Source organism: Puma concolor, chromosome B2 (assembly GCF_028749965.1).
Source record: "Puma concolor isolate L17-30 chromosome B2, mPumCon1.1.hap2, whole genome shotgun sequence".
Taxonomy (NCBI): Eukaryota; Metazoa; Chordata; class Mammalia; order Carnivora; family Felidae; genus Puma; species Puma concolor.
Genome location: NC_141671.1, coordinates 96717792 through 96740949, shown reverse-complemented (window position 1 = coordinate 96740949; position 23158 = coordinate 96717792). Strand labels below are relative to the sequence as shown.

The 23158-nt window shown below is 40.3% G+C and overlaps 1 long non-coding RNA gene across 1 annotated transcript in view; it reads left to right on the top strand.

Annotated features, from left to right (window-relative positions):
- The window catches only part of LOC147581122 (uncharacterized), a 441824-nt gene extending 422466 nt beyond the window's left edge, over nucleotides 1-19358 (top strand). Inside the window, exon 5 of the long non-coding RNA XR_015250850.1 lies at nucleotides 18989-19358. This is a non-coding gene — a long non-coding RNA (uncharacterized LOC147581122). The remainder of the gene's footprint in view (nucleotides 1-18988) is intronic.
- The last annotated feature ends 3800 nt before the right edge of the window (nucleotides 19359-23158 follow it).

The following is a 23158-nucleotide window of genomic DNA, read 5'->3' as shown; positions in this document are numbered from 1 at the left end:
GTCGTCTCTACACCCAATGTGGGGCTTGAACCAAAGACTCTGACATCAAGAGTCACATGCTCCAACCACTGAGCCAGCCAGGCACCCCCAGAGAGAATCTTTTTAAATGAAATGCCCTTTCTTATCTCTCAAAAATTTAGTTTTAGTTCTTGGTCCTTTTGAATGAAAATTTCAGTGTCAAATGTTAGTCTTGAGTTGCGATTTAACCCAAAATAACTATAGTACATAAGGAGTCAGCTGTTTGTGCAGGTCAAATTTAATTCATACCTAAGCACTTACATGGTTTTTATTTCCTGTTCTAAGTTTTTCTCCAGCTCCTTACTTTCTAAAAATGCCTTGCATTAAAAATACTTGTTAGAGGGAAATCCAAACAGAAGAGTGTTATTTAAAAGAATACAAGGAGAAGTTGTATTTTCATTTTATCTCTGTGATAAGAGTAATTCTTTTAAAAGGTAGATGTGTGCTAAAGACAAAATATTTTTTTTAGATTTTCTCTAACAGCACTTGGGCACAACTTTAATGTGTGTGTATGGGATAGGGGTGCTTGGTGTGAATGCTCCTGGGATCCCTTCTGTCTAATTGAGTTCAAATTTCATGAGGTTTGAACTAAGAAGAAGTGATGTCATCTGGTCATAAAGCAATTTTGTCTAAAGAAATAATATACGTTCAATCTGCATAAATATTTGCTTAAGAAGCATAAATTAAAAATGTTTCTAAGAGCTTTTTAGTAGCTTTTATTCTACCCCAGACCCACACGTTTGTTGGAGAAAATAAATTAGGAGGTTAAGAACATGGCTTTGGTATCAGGCAGGTCTGGTTAACCTCTGAGCCTCTGCTTCCTCATCTGTGAAATAGGAATAATAATACATATCTCCTAGAATTCAGTGAATACTATGTGAGGAAGTGTGAGTAAAGATTTAGGATTATGCTTGGTACATACTCTGATAGGGACTTGTTTAAGTGCCTTACTTACAAGAAATGGTCCATAGTCTTAAGTGGATACTAGAATCACCTGGAGATCTTTTAAAAAGGAGATGAGAGAGATGCTTCAGATTTCCTGAAGAGATCATGATTTGCTGGTTTGGAAAGAGGCCCAGGCATTAGTGACTTTTTAAAGATCTTGAAGTGATGGCAATGTATAGCCAGGGATGAGAACCACTACCTTAGTCTTTGGTATCTACTTCCCTATAATCATTCCAGAATCCAGTTTTCAGCTTCTCGTTCTCCATACAGTACCTCCGAACTTTCCAGCTCTCTCTCTCTCTCTCGTATTTCAATAAAAGACTTTCTCAACTCTGTGAGGACCCAGTGGTTCTGTCACCTTTACACCGATCCTCCCCATCCCACCAACCCTTCATTCTCTCCCTATTTAGCTTAAATTCCATGTTTCATCATTAAAATTATTCACTTACGTATTTTCTCCGCTTCTTTGGCTCCTCCACTTCACTCACCCCATCTGGGATGGTGTCTGGATCTTCAAAGACAGCTCCCGGTGAAACATACCTTCCAGGGTCCGGTTATATCCTCCCATACTGAACCTGGCTGCTGTGTGACTCACGTTTAACAACAGAATACAGTGGAGGTAATACTGTGCCAGTCCAGGGCTATGATTTAAGAAGGTCTGGCAGCCTCCTGCTTGCATTTTGGGGAGCCCTAAGCTACTGATTGAAATTCAGCTACCCTGCTCAAGTGATTCTGTGGAGACTCCACACAAAGGGGTCATATGGAGAAGAGATGTCTCACAGAGCCAAGACACCAGCTCATTTGAGCCCCAGATGATAGCAGCCTCAGCTAACACCAGGTGATGTAGGGTCAATACACATAAATATGAGAAATAACACACTGCTGTTGCTTTCAGCCATTATGTTTTGGGGCTATTCACAATGCAGTAGTAGACAAATAGAAATTTGCTCCTACAAGTTCTGTGCTGACCTAACAGAAACCTAAAATTGGTGGCATTGTCTGTGGCATTATCTGTGTGACCAGAAGGTAGAAGAGCCTTAGCAACACCATTAGTGAAGATTGGAAGGACAGCGAAAAAATGCTACTGGGAACTGGAAAACAGGGGACCTGGGTTATGTACTAGCCAATCAACTGAAAACACTGTCACTTGTTTTATCATGAGAGTTAGAAAGGGTAGTTAATGAAGAGTGAATCTTGCTAAGGAGATTTCCAAACAGAACAAGGCTTTTGTTCAGTGAAGTGGGTTATAAGTGATAATTTAAAAACCAGCCAAGTTTTTAAAGGAATTATATCAGCTTGGACTTAAAAGGACAAATAGTTCAAAAGGAAAACAGATTTTTAGGCCCCAACTTATAAAACAGGCAACAATCAGGCTGAGATGCAAACATGGCCATGTCTTATGGAAAAGGAAGGATGGTCTATGTGTAGCCAAGAGCTCAAAGAAGAGAGCAAGGACACAAGGAGAACTATTCCCAGCGAGCAAATCTCTTCCTCAGTAAATGTGTATTTTTCACTCCTGGGATGGAGAAAATTGGTTTACGTGCCCTGTTGGATTTTAGAATTGCTATGGACCAGTGACTCTTTTGCTTCCTGCCCCACTCACTCAAATTGTCTCTTTACACATCTTCGGATCCAGAAGAGATACACCCAAGAAGCATCAAACATACCCACTGGCAGCATGATACACTTAAAAGCCCAAGCATGACACTATCATAAGGTAAAGTTTTAAAGCCTTGGGAAGGGAATAAATATGTTTTATGTATGGAAGAGATGTGAATCAGTGAAAGCCACAGGATGAATCTGATAGCTAGTCTCCAACAATAGCCCCAAAGGTAACACAGCTTCAGGGTAGCCAACAGAATGTGGTAGAAGTGATGCTGTGCCAGTTCCAGGCATCAGACTTAAAAACTACTAGAAGCTTCTGCTTCTTTACTTTTGGTACCCTGAGCTGCCATGCAATAAGTCTGACTCCTTGCTGGAGATGCCAGGTGGAAGAGAAAAGTCCTGAGACTACACAGAGACAGAGAAGTCCAGCCATCCCAGCCCAGTCTGCTAGCCATCTTGCCAAGATACAGACTTGTGAGGGAGCTATTGTGGACATTCCAGCCCAGTCAAATCCACCATGTTAATATAGCCCTGCCTGATCCCTTGTGAAACAGAAGAAACAACAGGTCAAACCACAGACTTATGAGAAATAACAAATTGTTGCTTTAAAATTGCTATGGCTGAGGATTTGTTATGCAGCAAAAGATAACTGAAACACCTCAATTCTAAATGAACACAACTCTTCCATTTTGCATATATGGCACAGGTACATTCTCATAGATGACTGAGGCTTAAGATAAGCACAGGACCCCGTTGGCTGGTCCTCCCTTAAAGCATAACCAAAATTTCAAGTGGGCAGGCACTTAGTGCTATTGAATAATAATGCTATGTGTCCCTAGTCTATGCACTCACTTGGCTATACCTTTCACTTTCTTAAGTTTTTACCTTGTCTCTTTCAAATAACCAAGGTCTCATCCTCCACCCTCTCTCTCTGCTTTACCACCTTTGCTCCTTCCTTAACTCTTAAAATAGAAGTTACAAAAAGACAACTTCCACTAAGCTCTCCTTTTTCACCTGCCTACATCTGGGACCATATACTCTGCCTTTCCTTCTGGATCAATGGTCTATGCTTCTATTTAGTGCCAAACCCTCCACTTTTGTGCTGGATTCCATTCTCTATCACTTTAGCACCTCTTTTTCTCTGCTTCGTCAATTTTTCCCTGTCTACTGGATCATTCCCATTAGGAAAAAAATTCTCCCATCTCAAAGACTCCTTCCCTTGATTCCACTTTCCCATCCAATCATACTAACATATTGATGCTCCCTTTATGGTAAAATCCCTAAAAAAAAAAAAAAAAAAAAAAAAAAAAAAGTCTCATTTCCTCTCACCTATTCTTTTTAAAATTCACTCTGATAAGGAATTCACCCAACCACTTCGCTAAATGATTTGTAGAGTCACCAATGACCTCCCTTCCAGTTGATAAATCAAAAGGCCGATTCTCATTTAATTTGAACTATCAGCATCATTTGACATGGTTGATACTCCTTTTCTTGGAATCACTATCTTTACTTGATTTCCAAGATGCATGCTCTTTTGGATTACCTCCATTAACCTAGCTCCTCCTTTAAGTCTCCTTTACTGGTTCATCCTCATTTCACAATATCTAAAAGTTGGACTGTCTCACAACTTGATCCATAGACTCCTCCTCCTCTGCACACATTTGTTGATATCATCCACTCTCGTGACTTCAAAAACCATCTACATGCTGCCGTTGACCTCAAATGCATGTTTCTAATCCTAATCTCTCCTTTAAAGTCCAGGCTCATATCTGCTCATTCAACAATGGGCTTTTCAAATTTAACATGTCTAAAGTGAACTCGTGTCTTTCTTCTGCATACCACAACTAATTTCTGTCTTTTCTTTCCTAGTCTTAACTCTGTACTTCCATTTACTCAGGCCAAAGGATGACCCTAGAGTCATCCTTAACTCTTTTCTTTCTCCCACACTACACATTCAGTCAATTGGCAAATACTGTTGACTCTAGCTTTAAAATATGTTGAAAATGGGGCCACTTCTCACTCCTGCACCACTGTCACTCCGTCCAAACTATCATCGTCTCCTGCATGGATTGTTGCAACTGCTTCCTAACCAGTCTCCCTACTTTCCTACAGTCTTTTCTCAGTACAGCAACCAAAGTGATCCTTTGAGAATGTGAGTCAGACCATGTCACTTTACCACTCAAAGCCTCCAATGTCTCCCATGTCACTCAAAGTTAGAACCCTTACACTGCTTATTGGGTCCTTAAAAAAACCTGTAATGCTCACCCCCATGTCTCTGACCTCATGTCTCATTTCCCTTCCCTTCCTTTTTCTACTTCAGCCCATCTGGGTTTCTTAGACTCTCCAGGCAGGTGTCAAGATTTTTGTACTTGCTTTCTGCCTGTAACGTTCTTCTCCTAGATATCTTTGTGCTTGCTCCTTCATCTCCTTCTATATTCAAAAATACACTTCCAGTGATGTTTTCCCAGATAATATTTTCTAGAAGCTCCAAGCATTCCCTAATATTCATTTCCTGCTTTGTCTTTCTCTATAGCAATCATTCCAGTTGTGTGTACATATAGGAAATTTTTGCTTCGAATCTCTGCTAAAATGCAAGCTCCACAAGCAGGAATTTGTCTTCTTTTTATTCACAATTGTTTCATCGTCAAGAACCGTGCCTAGCACATAGCAGATGTTTCTTGAATGAATGCATGAGTAGCCCTAATAAAAATACAAATTCTAGAACTGACACACTCAATAACATGGGTGAACATCAAAAACATTATGCTGAGCTACAGAAACCAGATGCAAAAGAGTGCATACTGTATGAATCCATCTATATAAAGCACTAGAAAAGACAAAGCTAATCTATAATGACAGAAAACAAATTAGTGGATTCCAGAGGCTGGGGGTGGGTGAGAAAATTGACTGGGAAGGGATACAAGAGAACTTTTGGGGCTGATGAAAATGTTTTTTTATTTTGGCTGTGCTGGTGGTGATACAGATATATACATTTGTCAAAACTTCTTGAATTTTGCACTTAAAATGGGCACATTTTGTTGTGTGTTAAGTTATACTTCAGTAAACTTGATTTTATATATTTGTATTTATAAATACACAAATTCTGGGGGCGCCTGGATGGCTCAGTCAGTTAAGTGTCTGACCGGCTCAGGTCATGATCTCACAGTCTCTGAGTTCGAGCCCCACATCCGGCTCTGTGCTGACAGCTCAGAGCCTGGAGCCTGCTTCAGATTCTGTGTCTCCCTCTCTCTCTGCCCCTTCCCCACTCACACTCTGTCTCTCTCCCTTGCTCAAAAATAAATAAACATTTTAAAAAATGTAAAAAAACCCACAAATTCTGGAGTTAGGACCATATGTCATCAGGGTTAGTAAGAGAATGCCAGAAATATGGAGTTTATTTATGTCTTTGGGGTCATAAGATTCACACAGTGATTTCAAGTGCAAAATAAATAAATCTCACAAATAGGTAACTATAACAAACACAATATTTAGAGAGCACCACATAAATTATCCTTCCCTCCTTGCCAATGTAAGCAATGTGTTATATCTTTAGGACATATCAGCCAAATGTGTCATGCCACAGGTATAATTCTTCAATGTTTTTTTCTGTCAGCAAGATTCATTCATTTCTCTCTCTTAGCAAATAGGATGTGTAATTAAATTTCTATTAAAATAAAGCCAGCATGGGAGGGGATGCATCTATAGGGACAAGGAGGCAATACAATGCCCCATATATCCCTTCATGTCCTAACAGGCAATTCAAAATGAGAATTTAATACAGAAAAATTTAAAAACCTTTAAGAACAGTAAACTTAACTATTTTAGAGAATTTGAGAAATTGGCACTTTTTAAAATCAAGAATTTTTGCAGACCATGCTCAAAAAATATATTTCCAATAAATTTTAAGTTAGGGAGTTCCAAAATACATATTATATATATATTACACAAAAATAAATATAACAAATAATACACAGTAAAATGACAAAACACTTCCGTGAACATGAAAAGAGACTAATTGATGGAGACATTGTGATTTCTAAATGGGCCTATTCTCCCTAAAGTAAGCTATAAAGGAAATAATTGTTACAACAAAACAGCTAACAGTCTGAGTAAAAACTTCTTGAATTTTGCACTTAAAATGGGCACATTCTAGAGAATTCTGCCAAGTGAAGAAAGCTGATCCAAAAAAGTTACATACTGTATGAGTACATTTCTATAACACTCTTGAAATGGCAACATTGTAGAAACAGAGCATAGATTAATGGTTGAAGGGGGTTAAGGAAGTAGATGGGAGCAGGAGGGAAGTGAGTGGGAAGTGAGTGTGCCTATGAAAAGCCAACAGGAGGGATCTTCCTGGTGGTAGAAATAAATGTTCTGTATATTGATTGTATCAATGTCAGTATCCTGGTTGGTATTGTACTGCAGTACACTCGGGGAAACTGAGAAAAGGGGTGCAGGAGATCTCTTGTTTTATTTATCACAACTACATGCATGTCTACAATTACCTCAAAATCGAAAGTTTAATTTTAAAAAATTGAATCAATTTCTTTCTTTTTTCTTTCAATGTTTATTTATTTTGAGGGACAGAGAGGACAGAGAGTGCAGGCAAGAGGGGCAGAGAAGGAGAGGGAGACAGAGAATCCCAAGCAGGGTCCACACCACAGAGCTTGGTCTCACCACCCATGAGATCACGACCTGAACCGAAATTAAGAGTTGGATGCTTAACCTACTGAGCCACCCAGGCACCCCAAATCAATTTCTTAACCATTTGGGAAAAAATGAAGTTATTCCCCTATTTCATTTTTGAAATCAAAACTAATTCCACGGGTGCCCAGATGTCTCAGTCAGTTGAGCATCCCACTCTTGATTTCGGCTCAGGTCACGTTCTCATGGTTCGTGGAATCAGGTCCTTGCAGGCTCAGCATTGATAGTGCGGAGCCAGCTTGGGATTCTCTCTCACTCTTTCTGCCCCTCCCATCCCCCCAATCTCTCAAAATAAATAAATAAACTTAACAAAAAAACCTAATTCCAGAATGGAGAGTTAAATATAAAAACAGCTCATAGCCCCCGTTTATTGAGCAAATACTATACATCAGGTATATTTATATATATTCTCAGTTCATCCATCCAACAAACTTGTGAAAGGGGTTTACTATCCACAGTTTGCCAGAGAGGAAAATTAGGATTTCCCAAATTTTTATATTAAGAAAAGAAAAATTTACAAATAAGAAAAAATGCACAACAATACATTAGCTCTGATTTGGATGAATATGATTCTAAGTATTTTAATTTCTTCTGTAATTATTTATATGCAACGGGTTGTCTGTAACGAACATATTTTATGTCTAAATTTTTTTAAGGTGGGGAGAAAGTAATAAAATATGTAATTTTTGTCAAGGACAAGGAACAAGTTAGTAAGGATGTGTGGCTCACGCAGCACAATGCCAAAGCTCTAGCTTAGCATAAACTGTGTTTTAATAATTGCTCCAATGAGCATTAATAATGTTTAAAGATGTTTCAAAAAATAACAATTACAATTACAAAGGAGAAACTGGGCAACATTTAGGAAATGACTGAATGGTTGAGACACACATTTTTTTGAAAGGTGGAGCTTGTAATTACTAATTACTTTTGTTTTCATAGCTGCCCAGCTGAAGTAAGAGAGACAGGCAGTCCTGAGGCTGGTCAATCGTAATCTTCTAGGGGAGGGTAACCAGTGCCTGGATTTGGTGACAGCAGTGGGGAGAGGAAGGGGGAGACAGAGATCGGAAAAGCTAGGAAGGAAGCAGGTAAGACTTGGTGATTCATTAGCAATAAAGAACAATGGGCAGAGAAAAGCCAAAGTGTGATGTAATAGAAAAAACAACACTGCTGATGGTCTTGGTGTTGCCATGACCCAGATATGGAGCCTCAGGACAGTCATCTTAACATTCTCTTGTCTTCATTGTCCTCAACCCTAGAATGAATGGGTAGCTCTAAAACTTCTCCAATCTCTCCCAGATCCAACGCTTTGAAGCTGGGTTATCAGAACAAGCACAGTAGTAACCTTAACAGAAATTTAGGAAGAAATCTGATCCCAAAGGCTGAGGTGCAGTTTCTGATGATACCACTGTTGCGTGACCTTGAACAAATTACTGAACCGCTTTGTGCACCAGTTTCTGTCGTAAAATGGGAATTCGAAAAATAGTGCCTATCTCATAGCGTTGTCCCACATAAACCTGTAAGCCTGGGACATTGTAAGTCCCAATAGATACACTCAATTAATACCAGTGCCATCCATGCTTAGAATTGACCACAACTACACCTCGTAGTCCCAGCACAGGGATTCTTGAGATGCCAAAACTTTTGTCATAGCATTCAACTGTTTCACCTTTCTAACACAACGATACGTTATAGGGGGAAATGTCAGATGTTTATAGGAATATGGCACGTAGGTATCTGGAATTTGGGTGGCTGAGTCATCAGACATCAAGAGTTATGGTCTTCAGATACTACTTCCTAAAAGTAAGTGCTGGTTGTCACGTCCACTCTTTCTAGCCCTGCACCATCACATCCTAATATTTGTCATAGGTATTACCCTAAAGCAACAGAACATAAAGATCTGAGTCATTTTGAAAAAAATAAGTGTTGATCCAGCAGCTGTAACCGTCAGAAACAAACCACTCTGACAACAGCAGATACCCATGTACCAGATGGAGAGAGTGTGTGACCAATCTCCCATTGCCATTACTTGCTGTGAAATGCATGAAGCAAGAACAGGAAGGGATGCAAATTTATACATGTGCATGGATTCCCTCCCTGCCCGGCCCCAGGCTGTTCCTTACCTGACTCTCATCATAGGGACTCTCACCATAGGGGTGGCAGTTCAAATAATGTTTGTCAACTAAGAAAAACAGTAACTGTTTGCCTAGGATTGCAGGAGGAACACTAAGCACAAGTGGGTCAAGCCTTGGAGGAGAAGGTACCAGCAAGGAAACTATTTAGTACAAACATCTTGATAGTAAAATCATAGAATACATCTTAGTACAAACATCTTGATAGTAAAATCATAGAATACATCTATATAAAAAATGTAGAGAAATTTTTTTATCCTTTAAGATTCAACCTACCGAATTTTGTAAAATCCGTTATTTCAGAGCCAACTTTCAATTTCAGCTTCAGTGAGGCTGCATGCGTCGGGCACTCTAAGCTCCATCCAGAACAGTGCTAAGGGTACTTTCCAGTCTCAAGTCAGGGTAATCATCTTGAAGTTCCCTCAACTTCGCTTTAAAGGCCACCAAAATTGCCCATCTGGAAATTTCTATAATAAAAAGGAGAGATGGCAGTTAAATAATTCTTTTTGTGTGTTTGTTTCTCTCTCTAGTGGCAAAGAATATTTTTGTTTCACCTCTGCTTTTTAAAACGTTTTCATCGCTCTTCAAATTGTACACTGAATAGCCAGAGTGGTGGCATCAGACCTTAGTGTCGCTCATTAAAAAGGTTCATAAGTGAAAAAAGCAATCCAGTATTTGTGTCTTCCTGACTCCCTACAACACAAAGTACCACCATCAGCTCAGGATTTCAGATCCAACCATCATGAGCATTCCCCCTGGGACCTTGAACACTTGCTCTTAGTAACACATTGAAATTCCTGATTTTTTTCTCCCTGCTGACAAGCAAAGCTATCAAGAGGAGGGTGAGTGTTGGAACCACTGCATAAGTACCCATTTCCCTATATTAAAACTCTTGTATCCTTAAAATATTTGGAGGTATTTCTATTTCCAACTCTGAACTTGAACTGATAATAATGTAACTTGTCTAGGACAGAGGAGCCCAGGGGATGGTCCCACCATAGCATCACACAATGAATTACTTTTTCTGAGGTGTGAAAATACATTTTAGAATTGGTTATCAGGCCACCCTACTTCTTCTTTTTCTTTTTTTCTTAAATTTTTCAATGTTTTGTTTATTTTTGAGAGAGAGACAGAGCGTGAGTGGGGGAGGGACAAAGAGAGAGGAAGAATCCGAAGTAGGCTCCAGGCTCTGAGCTGTCAGCACAGAGCCCAGTTGCGGAGTTTGAACCCTCGAACAGTGAGATCATGACCTGAGCCAAAGTCAGACAATTAACCACCTGAGCCACCCAGGAGCCCTGCCACTGTACTTTTTCTGAGTTATTTTTGTTGATGTTTCCATTATTCCTGTTCTCCTAAGTATTGAAAAATCAGTGAAATCAACACAAACAGCACAGTCAGGAACTCTTCAAAAAATGGGATTTTTCTTTATGCTCATTTTTCCAGTAAATAATTGAAAGGAGATGACATTCATGGATCTTGGTAGGATTGTGGAAGTATTTGGCTGGGAGCCATAAAGTCAATGGTCAGGTGTTTCCTAATAATGAATAACTTGCCTAGACTTTAAAGAACACAACATGTTGTCACTTCTCTGTTATTGTGTCAGTTTCAAATATGAGAAGATTGAGACTCAGGAAATTTTAGTCAAGGTAAACAGCAAGTGGTCAAGTAAGGACTCAAATTGGGATATTCTGTCCCAGGATATGCCCTATCCTAGAACAGTTCTCTATCCACACTGCTCTTCTGTACATTAGAGATCAGGCCAAAAAATTGTAGGTGGTATTTTGTATACATAAATATATATAAAATAAATATGTATATAAAATATTATGAATATGTGTATATGCATTGTTTGCATGTGTGTTTCTTAATTAACCTCTGTCAAATACTGACCTTCACCTTTGGAAATTGCAAGGAGAGAAGGCACATTAGGGCTTCATGTTCCTATTCTGTTTTCTATTTTTAGATTATCTGTATGCAAATTGAGTCACTTTAAGCCTGAGCTCACCTGGTAGTCCTCTTTACAGCTCCCCTCTCTCTTCGTTTTTCTCTTTCTCTTCTCGTCTATCCTGTACTTGGACATTGTTCTTCTGTATCACATGGTATCAAAAGCCTTCCTGAAATACGGCAAATAAATTCTCTCTTCTTTTGGGTTATCTCAAACCTCTTGAAGGGCTTCATTTTCTGTATGGGGTTGTCATTCTTAATCATTTGGGAGATCTTCTGATAGAGCCTTCTGTGATTTTTTTTTTTTTTTGTAGTTTCTTGCTTTAGTACAGGTGTGACTATAACCAAAGCAGTTGGAAGCAGAGCCAGATATGGAGGTGTGGTGAAATAGATTATTTTAGAGAGAGAGAGAGAGAATGTGTGTGTGAGAGAGAGAGCGCATGTGCATGTTCATGTGCAAGGGAGAGAGACAGACAGACAGACACGTGTGATTTTTTAAAAAATCATTAAATAACATGTTATAATGTTTTTAACCACGTGGCACTCTAAAACAGCGTGAGAGAAGTGTGTAACTACCAGTATTGCACTTTGCTCCAGGTGGGTGCTACCTTTCCATCTCCCACCCAGTTTGAACATGTGAAAAGGTAAGAACGTGCTGTCAAGAAGTCAGTTGGCAAGTGAGAAGCATGCAAACCAGCGAGGAAGAGCAAACAGATTAGATGGTGGGACCTGGACCAGAAAGACTGGGGCAGCCTTGAACTATGGACCAGAAACAATAACAAAAAATACTAGTGATTCGAGCAAAGACGTTCACCTATGTGTCATGAAGCAGCTGCTGAGAGTGGAAGAGGCTAACATTTGCTGAGTATTTTCCTGATACTGTGCCCCCTTCAGTGTGCTTTTCCTTGAGTTATCTTGTAAGTTATAGTACAAGCACACCCTTGGAGTATGATTTTTACCTAGTGGGGTAAGATAATGCAAGCTTAATGAGAACAGAAGCTGGCCTGATGCACTGTATTTGCATTCATGTTATGAGGAGGCACATTATTTTGGGTTTTATTGCAGCAAATGTGAAGAGTGGCAGGACTTCTGGTGTTCAGTGAGCCCCATACTGCTGAGATGCTGCATATGTAAAATTAGAACTGATGAGGTGAGAACTACATTGTCTTCTCTGTAAAGACCACATTGGAAGTCCTGCTTCAAATTCTCAAGACTGTTCTCTAGGTGAAAGAAAAGCAAGTAGGACCACCTTCAGAAGAGAAGACAGTGGGGTACGAGTTCTAAAGTCACCACAGTACAAATCACATATGGTCAACTTTATCTTTGGAATTCCTTGAATTGACTTTACATTGCCAGCACCTGGGTCACGTAAAGAACAACAGCCAAAAACTAACTCCTTTTGTTGCCCTGTGTATGCTGTCTATGGATTCCCTTTTTCTCGTTCGAGTGTAAATAGGGAGGGAGGATAAAGGAATTTCCCCCAACCCCTTTTTTTTTATTTTTGATGTTTATCTATTTTTGAGAGTGAGAGAGACAGAGCACGAGTGGGGGAGGGGCAGAGAGAGGGAGACACAGAATCTGAAGCTGTCAGCACAGAGCCTGATGCGGGGCTCAAACCCATGAACTGTGAGATCATGACCTGAGCCCAAGTTGGATGCTCAACGTACTAAGCCACTCAGTCCCTGCCCCCCACCATCAACACTTAATTGTTGTTGTTTGGTGCAACACAGATATCACTGAATTTCTGTAAGTTAAATGAGGTTTGGTACAACTCCACTGTTACTAAGAGAGCAAGGGAGGCTCAAAACCATGTCATATAACTCAAAGAATTATAGATACTGAGTGTTAGAGCAACATAATCACTGAAGACCCTTTAACTACCTTAAAATATTTAGAGGACTATCCTATGAAAGAGGAATTAGAACACAGATGGTCATTCTCAAACATTTATTACCAGTTGTTGCCATGGCTATCTGGAGCTCTATATTTAAAAGAATGTGAGACAGGATGCCTGGGTGGCTCAGTGGGTTAAGCGTCTGACTTCGGGTCATGATCTCACAGTTCGTGAGTTTGAGCCCCACATTAGGCTTTGTACTGACAGCTCAGAGCCTGGAGCCTGCTTCGGATTCTATGTCTCCCTCTCTCTCTGCCCCTCCCCCACTCACACTCTGTCTTTCTCGCTCTCAAAAATAAATAAATTTAAAAAAAGAAGAAGAAGAAGAATGTGAGACAACATCCAAGGTCAGTGAGAAAGAATTCTGCTTGACAATGATGTCTGTCCGACACTTGAAAGAAAGCCAGTGCCCAGGTGTTGCATGTGATGGAAACACAGTAACTATAGTTGACATATACTGAGCACTTGCAAGAATTCACATGAGGTTGGGAATGCTGTTTTCTGTCATTACATTGAGAAGTCAGAAAAGTCAGTCTGGAAAGAGAGAGAACAATAGAGCTAATTTTCAGAAATGAGCAAACTTAGCACGTTTAAGAGCATTCTCCCTCATTCCTGATAAGTTTCCACTTGTCTTTCATTTCCCTCCTACAGAAATCCATGTATCCTTGCAGTAAATTTCCCTTTTTGGCTTTAGCTCGTCATGTAGGTTTCTGGCTTTAGCTGGTCATGTAGGTTTCTGGCTTTTGCAATCAAGCAATCCCTAGAGGTCTATGTCTTGGTGGTATATTTCAATCTCATTTAATTCAGTTTAACCAATATGTATTTAATGCTTATTATGCTTCTTATGTTCAATAATTTGGGTTGAGTTATGAGTCTGGCCTATGACTAGAATCTATGGAAGATTCAAAGGGAATAGTAGTCATAGATTATGAAAAAACATAAATTAAACAAGACAGAACGTAATGAGAGTCCTTAGATCTTCCCACCCCAGGTATGTATTCTGAGTCATCTTTAACATTCTGTCCAACTTGTGCTAGTTGGCAAGAGGTATGAGCAGCCATGGCTGAGAAAGAGCCCTTTTCTAGTGCAAAGCTGAGGGACGAGAAGAAGTTTGACCCAGGCAATAACAGCCAGAGGTGAGGCTCTCTGACAACGACGAACACAATCTAGTGAAGCCCTTTAATTAAGCAAGATCTTTTTTTTTTTTAATTTTTTTTAACATTTATTTATTTTTGAGACAGAGAGAGACAGAGCATGAATGGGGAAGGGGCAGAGAGAGAGGGAGACACAGAATTGGAAGCAGGCTCCAGGCTCTGAGCCATCAGCCCAGAGCCTGACGCGGGGCTCGAACTCACAGACCGTGAGATCGTGACCTGAGCCGAAGTCGGACGCTCAACCGACTGAGCCACCCAGGCGCCCCTAAGCAAGATCTTTAAAAAAAAAAAATTATTCAGAAACTCCTGCCTTAATCTCTGAAGATAAAAAACCTCAGTCAAAGTCCTAAATTGATTCATTGTCCGTGGTGACTGAGATACCAGTAGAGCTTTCATCCCACAAAAAACATTACCAGGACCCAGCTGATTAAAAAGTTAACCAAAACCCCCATCCCAAGTTAGAACCCTTACCTGTAGGAAGAGCCCGAGGGGAATAATAAACATACAGTTTCTGTTTGTGTTCTGACTACACAGAAAAGCAAAGCAAATCCAAACCAAGTCAAAAGCTGGGAAGGAAACTCTTTTAATTGGCCATGAGCAACCAAACTTCCTCTTCTTAGTTAACTGTGCTTAAGTAACTGACACCAGAAACAGTGCCACTGCTGTCCCCAAATCAAATGCCTCGACTTCCATCCCCACCTGAAAATGGATTCCTCAAAGCTCCTCATGCTGCTTGCTCTGAACTGAAGTCTTTGCACAGTGTCAGGTGAGCAGAGCCTGGGTTACATGCTCAGGCCCTACCTACAAGAGATGCCGGAGAAACAAGCTACCGCCTTTACTCATGGGGTGGCAGGGGCTGTAAAGTGGGAAGTTCTCCACACTCAGGAAAGCTGTTCAAAAGGTTCTAGGCAGGCAAAAATGTGCAAATGTCCATCACGTCACCCAGAGGACTTATTCCTTGGGCCTAAAATTCAACCAGTTAATAACCTAGTTTGGTAAAAGTCTGCCAACCATCCTCCAGGAACGATTCTCCCCTTCTTCTTCTTAGTAGGATGACTGCCTCCAAATTCAACTGGATACATGCTTCTCAGCTAGACTCTATATTTCCCAGCCTCCTGTTCAAGTGTGACCATGTGACTCAATTCTCACCAATGAGATGGTAGAAAAGGTGGCAGGTGTGACTCCTCAATCTTTTCTTAAAGATGACAATGCTTAGCCTTTTCACCTTCTCTTTTCTTCTTCCTTCTTCAGTTGGACCAGCCGCCTTGGATCTAACTATGTTGACATTGTCAGAACACACCCAGAGCCCTGGTTCCTAGATGACCTCGCAGAGCAGTGGTTCCTGGGTGACCTTGCAGGGCAGTGCTGCCTTTCCAGCCCTTTGAGAACACTATTCTTTGGGCTGTTACATGAAAAAGAAATAACTTTTCTCTAATTTAACAGGTGCATTTCATGGGCTCTTGGTTACAGCAGTTGTGGGCATCCCACTAATATGTTAAGTCGTTTCAAGAGATAGCACATATGTTTCTGGATCTCTTGAGATGCCTAAAGTGCTAGACGTAGACTCGTAGGCTACTGGTATTGATTGCTTTCTCAAGAAATGCATAATAAGAATCCTGCAGTAGACCTGAGTGAAGTTCTAAATCTCCAGGTCAGTGCATGGAATACAGAGGGCACTTAATAAACGCTAGCTAGTTCTCTGATCCTTCTTTCTCAGGAGTCATGGTAGCTAAGTGTCCTGAAGGCGTATTATTTGCCTTACTCAAGCCTTGGAGATGTTTCAAAAATTCTCACAGAGAAGATCATCAAATTGTTGTCACAGTTGGGTTCCAGCTTAAACCTACTCAGATAAGAACTTAGCAAAAAGGAGGGAACTAAAAGTTTGAGTCTCATTGCATGTATTCCCAACATATATAACTTGTTTAGGTTGAATGCTTGTGCAGATGGAGTGCCTGGCTTATATTTGAATCTTCCAAGAAAACTGCTGAGTTTTCCAGCTTCCAGTAGTGACTGTATGAGGCTTCTAGTAGCGATTGTATGTGGTTATCTGTGGATCTGTCCAATCACCCTATTAGGTTGAACACCCATCCATCCGTTCATTTATTAGTGAATTTTACTGAGCACCAAGTGAGTGCCAGATACTGTGCAAGGCACTGAGGACATAGCTGTGAATAAAATAAAATCTATAAGGTGTGTAAGGTGTGTAAGATTAAAGCAAGGATAGGAAATGGTGAGTGACAGGGACACTCTCAGGATGGTGGAAGAGCCTCACTGAGGAGGAGAAATCTGAACAGAGACCTGAATGAAGTGAGGCAGGAGCCCATGAGTATGGTTCTGGAACTGCCAGGCTGGCACATTGTCAAGGACAAAGGCCCGAGGAGGGCCTTACTCTTTGCAAGTTTAAGGAACAGAAAGGAGACTTGTGTGGCTAGAGTACAGCAAAGCCGGAGGAATATCAGTGAAGATGCAGGCAGAGAGGGGTTTGGGGACTAGATGACTCAGGTCTCATACTTTAGAGTAAAGAACTCTGCTTCATTTTTCTCAGGGCATTTCCTGACCACTGAGCACAGGGGCTGGGTCTCACTCACCCCAAGTCCAGTGTGGTGCTTTACCACTGCAGACACCCTGCGAAGAGACTGCTTAATAAAACTGCAAATAAATGACTCTGGAATAAACTCTAAACAGTTGCCTTAGGTATATCCAGCCATGAAAAATACCTATATAAAGTTTCCTTAAAGAGTATGGCAATACTCTGCAAAGATAAGTTTGTCTCTGACGATCAGCTGGTTACATTTGCTACGATAAAAGGCTGATCATTTTTATTTGCATGTGACCTTGGAACTTAGAATGTGATTGCTCAAGGTTAAGAAGTGCCTGAAATGTCATAAAACCTGGAACAATGATGGCACCAGTCCATTTTGGTAATCCTTTTGGCAGAGTTCGATAGAAGCATTTGTTGTATAATCTACTTCTATCTTTTAGGAAAATTGAGTCCTGAGTCAATTACCCAGAAACTGCAAAGGAGCGCTGCCTGGCATGACAGATTCCACATACTCACAGAAACACGTGTCACTCTCAGAATCCCTAAGTCAATTATGAAGTGATATTGCTCAGTCTAGCAATTTTCCTCAACATATATTAATTTAACATGTATTTTAAAACTATACCCTATTTACATGTATTTAACATGCATTTTTAAACTATATTTTGGGGGAAACATTTAAATTAGAACTTTTTTTTTTTCCTGAGGCAAGAATGGCCTTTGACTCTAGGTTAGATGAAGATACTCCATAAAGGACACTGAGGGCTTTGTGATGGCAACAGGAAAAGCCCAAGAAAAGAGAGAACCTTGCTGAAGGATCCATGCCTGAGAGGGAAGGGTGGGCTTTGGTGGGGGAGGAGGGAGGAAAGCAAAGAGTGAAGAAGATGAAGGAGACCTGGAAGTGACTATTATTTCAAGAGATGGCCCCGATAAGCTTATTGTAGAGCATGGAGCACGGTCAGTGACCTCTAACTGGACTCAGGTTACATTTGCTGTCAGTGTTCAGTCGCCACAGAAAGGCCCCAACCTTTTGAAAGATTCATACGAAGTATAGCTCAACAGAAACTATGCCTATGAGGGCATTAGGGCTTTGACCTGTTCTGCATAACATCCATATCGGTATTTAGGGCCACGCTGCCTTCCATTCGCTATGACAAGAAGGGTGTTGGGGCCCCCAGCTTCAGCAGAGTAGACGTGGATGCTCAAATACAGACAGTGATTGTCGAAGCGGGGGAGGCAAGCTGAGGGGGAGAGAGAACGGGTATATATGGGATGGCTTTAATTTCACTGGGGCCATTTCCTCTTTACACGAGTCGTTAGAGTAGTCCACAAATACATTGTCTTGAATAGTTCTAGTTTTAATAGCCTCTTCATTGTGTTTTGTTCCCCCAGAAGAGATGCCATGTCTTGTATTTTAAACCTCCTCTAAAGAATTTAATTTTATAGTGCCATCAAGACCAAAAATATGTCAATTTAGTGAGGGAAGATATTTAATTGCTTCAGAACCTCCACATTTTGAAAAATAAACATGTTTCTTTTTCTCCTTGGTCAATTTGGCAGCATGAAGTAACTTATTTGTGGCTGTTATTTGTCTCCACAATTTCCCTTAATAGTAGGTTTCGCAGTCTTTATGTTCATGAAGCATTTCCTTATGTCTGGACCAAATCCCTTTTTGCTCTAATTTGAGGCCAGGGACTCCGTGGAGTTGCTCACAATTGTCTATTGAATAGACAAACACTTGGAGTTTGTTTTGAAAACTCACTTCAGCCTTCTCTTTACCAGGGCAAACGATTCTGATCTTGCAGCCTTCCTCAATAGCGCTATAATGCATTCATGATAATGTGTTCATGTACGAAATTGGACGCAGTTCAACGATCTCAGGACTAGTTCAAGAAATGCAATACAAAATTGATTTGACTTAATCCTATTATCCCTCATATCTGAATGGTACTTTAATTTACAAAGTACTTTTATACACAATAGCTCATTTTATCTCCATAACGAATCTGTGAGATGAATATTACTTATTTTTCTTTTTACTTTTTCTTTACAGATGAGGTCACTGAATCTCAGCCCACATTGCCAGTAGGCAGGAAAGCAGAGATTCAATCTCTCTCTTCCAAGATGAGGAACGGGGGGATCTCCACTACCCAGCAGCTGTCTACTATGTGCAAAGGCCAGTTCTGGGTGTTGCAAAGGATCTAACGATGAGTACTGGATTCTCATAGATCCACTTGCAGAGGTAAGGAAAGAGATCTTGGGAAGGAAATGGAACGGGTTCAGCAGGGTGTGGGTAGGTGGAGAAGAAAGTTAGGAACATTCCTGGTTAAGAGGACCTGCCCATGTGAAGGTATCTTGCGCAAGATCACTGTGTCTTAAGCTTATCTCTTCTCAAGTACAGGGCATCCTTTGAGATGTGATAAAGTTGCATGGTTAGGAACTAGGGCTGTGAAGTCCCACAGGCCTCGGTTTAAATCTTGGTTTCACCAAGTGGTAACTTCATGGTCAGAGCAAGTTTCTTCATCTCTTTTTGCTTCATTTTCTCATCTGTAACATGGGATGGTTGAATGGAATAATTCATGTAAATACACAATAAACATTAGCTATGAGTGAATCAAAAATGCTAGAGAGAGTAATAATATGTAACAAGTAGTAGGAATAAAGGGTAGATGGAGGTATTCCGAATGCGTATCTTGGAGTATCTTATTTCCCAAGGACATGACATGACTCAAAAGCATTGCTATCCTTGCCAACAGTTCCTTGTGCTAAAGCACACAATTTTTCATTCTTATTTTATAGGAAAGGAAACTGGGGAATAATTTGGTGGATGAGCTCCTTATCCCTTCCACAAAGATAATTTTTCGTTCTCACTGGTACATATTAGTGAATTCAGTGAACCAACACTGTACCTGCAAAAAATCTAAAAGGATAAGAAAATAAATCAACTGCTTAAATGTCCTAAATGATTATTCACTTTCTGATTAGAATGTAAGGTTGTAGGTATCTGTTGTACATGATCTGCGTTTTGTTTAAGTTAGTACGGCCTTTTCTATTAATTTCACCTCTCACTGTGTTCCCAATCCTGAATCAGGAATAAAGGAATACATGGAACGCCTGGGTGGCTCAGTCTGTTAAACGTCTGACTGGTTTCATTTGGCTCAGGCCACGTTCTCACAGTTCGTGAGTCCGAGCCCCACGTCAGGTTCTGTGCTGACAGCTACAGAGCCTGCTTGGGATTCTCTCTCTCCCTCTCTCTCTGCCCCTCCCCCACTCGCTCTCTGTGTCTCGCTCTCAAAATAAATGAACATTTAAAAAAAAAAAGAAATAAAGGAATCCAGTTGGAGTCACAGCAGAATCCAGTTGGAGTCACAGCCCACTTATAAGGATTTGAGCCTAACCCTGAGAGCTCCCAAGAAAATGTGTCACGCATGTGAAAACCTTCTATCGTGTGTGCTCTGGACCAAAAGGAACATGAAAACACCAATTAAGGGGCCAATGAGGACGGCTTTTGTTGTAATTGGGAGAGGCAAGTATATCTTGCTGTAAGGGTGATTAGTGTCTATATTTGGAAATGGAAGAATGGAGTATTGCAAACACTCTTCATTTCCATGGGTGAATGGCACATGCATACAGGCTACTAAACAACCATGGGTCTGGTGTTCTTCCTCCGATGGACTTCTTAGTGTGGTGAGAGGAATGTTGTGTGGAATTGCAGGGTAGGTATAGTGGTTCTCTAGGGTTGCAGTTACAAATTGTCACAAACTTAGTGGCTTGAGACAGTGAAAATTTCATTGCTTTGCAGTTCTGCAGAGGTCTAACATGGGTCTCAGTGGGCTAAAGTCAACATGTTGACAGGGCAGAATTCCCTTCTGAAGGTTATAGAAGAAAAATCTGTTTCCTTGTCTTTTCCAACTTCTAGAAGCCACCTACATTCTTTGGATCCAGATCCTCTGCCTTTCTCCCTAAAGCCAGCAAAAGTGGGTCCATTCATTCTTATACTACATCACTCTAACCTATTCTACTGCCTCCCTCTCCCACTTATAAGGTGCCTTGTGATTATATTGGGCTTACCTGAATAATCCAGAAAAATCTCTCTATTTTAAGGTCAGCAGATTAGCAACCTTAATTCCACCTGCAGCCTTAATTTCCCTTTACATGTAGGGTAACATATTCACAGGTTGCAGGAATTAGGATGTGTACATCTTTGTGGGACCCTGATTCTACCTACCAGAGTAGACATTGGTGCCAAAAGGCATTCTTAAAATCATTTGTTCGACAGATCCACTGATTAGTTGGGTTACAAGTCCCTCTTTTGTACAAATTTTCTACTAAAATTATTGAGACGTGGTGTCGGCGCTTACCTGGAACAGTAGTTCTGCCTACTAACTTGGAGAGAGGCAAGGAAAGAAGACAAAGAGAGTCCCGGCAATATGTTTTAGTTTCAGCTTCTGCACCCAACTATTTGTTCTTTGTCTTTACCATGTACATTAAGGGCTTTCCGTGCTCAAAAGGTCCAACAGGTCATGCTCCAAGGAATACCAAGAGCTTCTGCACAAAGTTCTGCAGAGCTCTACCATGCCCGTTTGCCATCTCCATACTGCAGCTAAAGTGGCTTGTAATAATCCCAGGTGCATTTCTTTCTTGTTGGCTTTCCCTCCTTTCTAAGTATTGAACTTTCATCTCCAAAATGCCTCAAGACAACAGAACTCCAAGTCCGATCTCATTACCAGGGAAGAGATACGTTCAAGTACTATCAAAATTCAGGTCATGACTCAGTCTATCCAGTTGAGTTAGGACCATCAGAAAGTAACAACAACAACAACAACAACAACAACAACAAGCAGACATATTTAGGAAGGTAAATTTCATTTTTAAGTTGCACTTTATAAAGTTCTGAGAGACTTTGAATGATTTTTTTTCATTCATTCCTCTTTCGTGTCAGAGTAATGTTCAAACAACTTACATCAGAGAAAATGATCTTGTTTTGTTTATAAGATCCTCATTCCACCAGAGGATACAACTCCACGAATTGCGTTGATAATATATTCTGAAGTTTAACAGTTCTTCTGTCTGGAATGTACCACTGGTCCAACCTCGTTTAAATCCATTTATTCTTTTTGTATTCTTAGAAGTATTTTTTAAAATCTGGTTTTCAGCTTTATACAGAAGATGTTTAGATACTTAAAGACTCTTGTCAATGTTCATCCTTGCTATGTTTGCCAGGTTGAAATCCAGAGAATATGATATGTATTCTGACAAGACTTATGCTGATAATAATGCCCTGTGGTGTCTAATCTGGACTCAGACATTTTGTCTGTAAGTGCATATAAGTGACTGAGTGTGTGTGTGTGTGTGTGTGTGTGTGTGTTCTTTTAAAAACAGAATTGCTGGCAAACTCCATCCATATGGGACATCTGGAAACCCTGCCAAATTCCCCTTCTCTCTAGATCAAATAATCCCAGTCCCATTTAATTTTGCTTCAGAAATTCAAATTCATAAACATCAAAATGAACCACACTGGCATGCATATGTAGCTAAGCATCTAGGGTGACTTAGAGTCAAGCTTTCCTAGAAACAGGAGAACAAATAAATGACTTTTTTGTTTACTTCCTTCTATCATTAGAAATATTTGAAACAGCACCAAATATACCAACAGATATTTGAGTGTAGAGTAGATTTTTAGCACTGCCAGACAAGTAATTTGAGTTTTGTGACCTGCTTCAAATATGCACATATAGGACCTACTCTGAGTTTGCCAGCGGAGTCATTGAATTATAATTGACTCACACTTCCTATTTCCCCAGGAGTGTGGATTCTTGCTTTTTTCCTTAAAGGAAGTCTTTGATTGACAGAAGATGTTGATCATTCAATTTTAAGCTTCCGTCCCATTATAGGCACCCCGCCTATAGTGCACTTTAAATATTTTTATAAATCCCATAATTATCTTATGAAAAGCCCAATTACATTGCATTGCATTTGTATTAAGAGCCTTAATTTATTAACCATACACACTTAAAATGTACCACAATTATTTATAACCATGTTATAAAATTGGAAGGAGGCTGTGTATGTATAAAATCCTGTCTTGGCGTCTGAGCCTTTCAGTAAGAACCCACAGGCTTCCATGTGTGGCACTATGCCAGTATCCAAAAAAAGCAGGGTCTGCCTTTATTGGCTTGATGCTTTGATGGCCTTTGATCAGGCCATTGTACCAGAGCGGCCA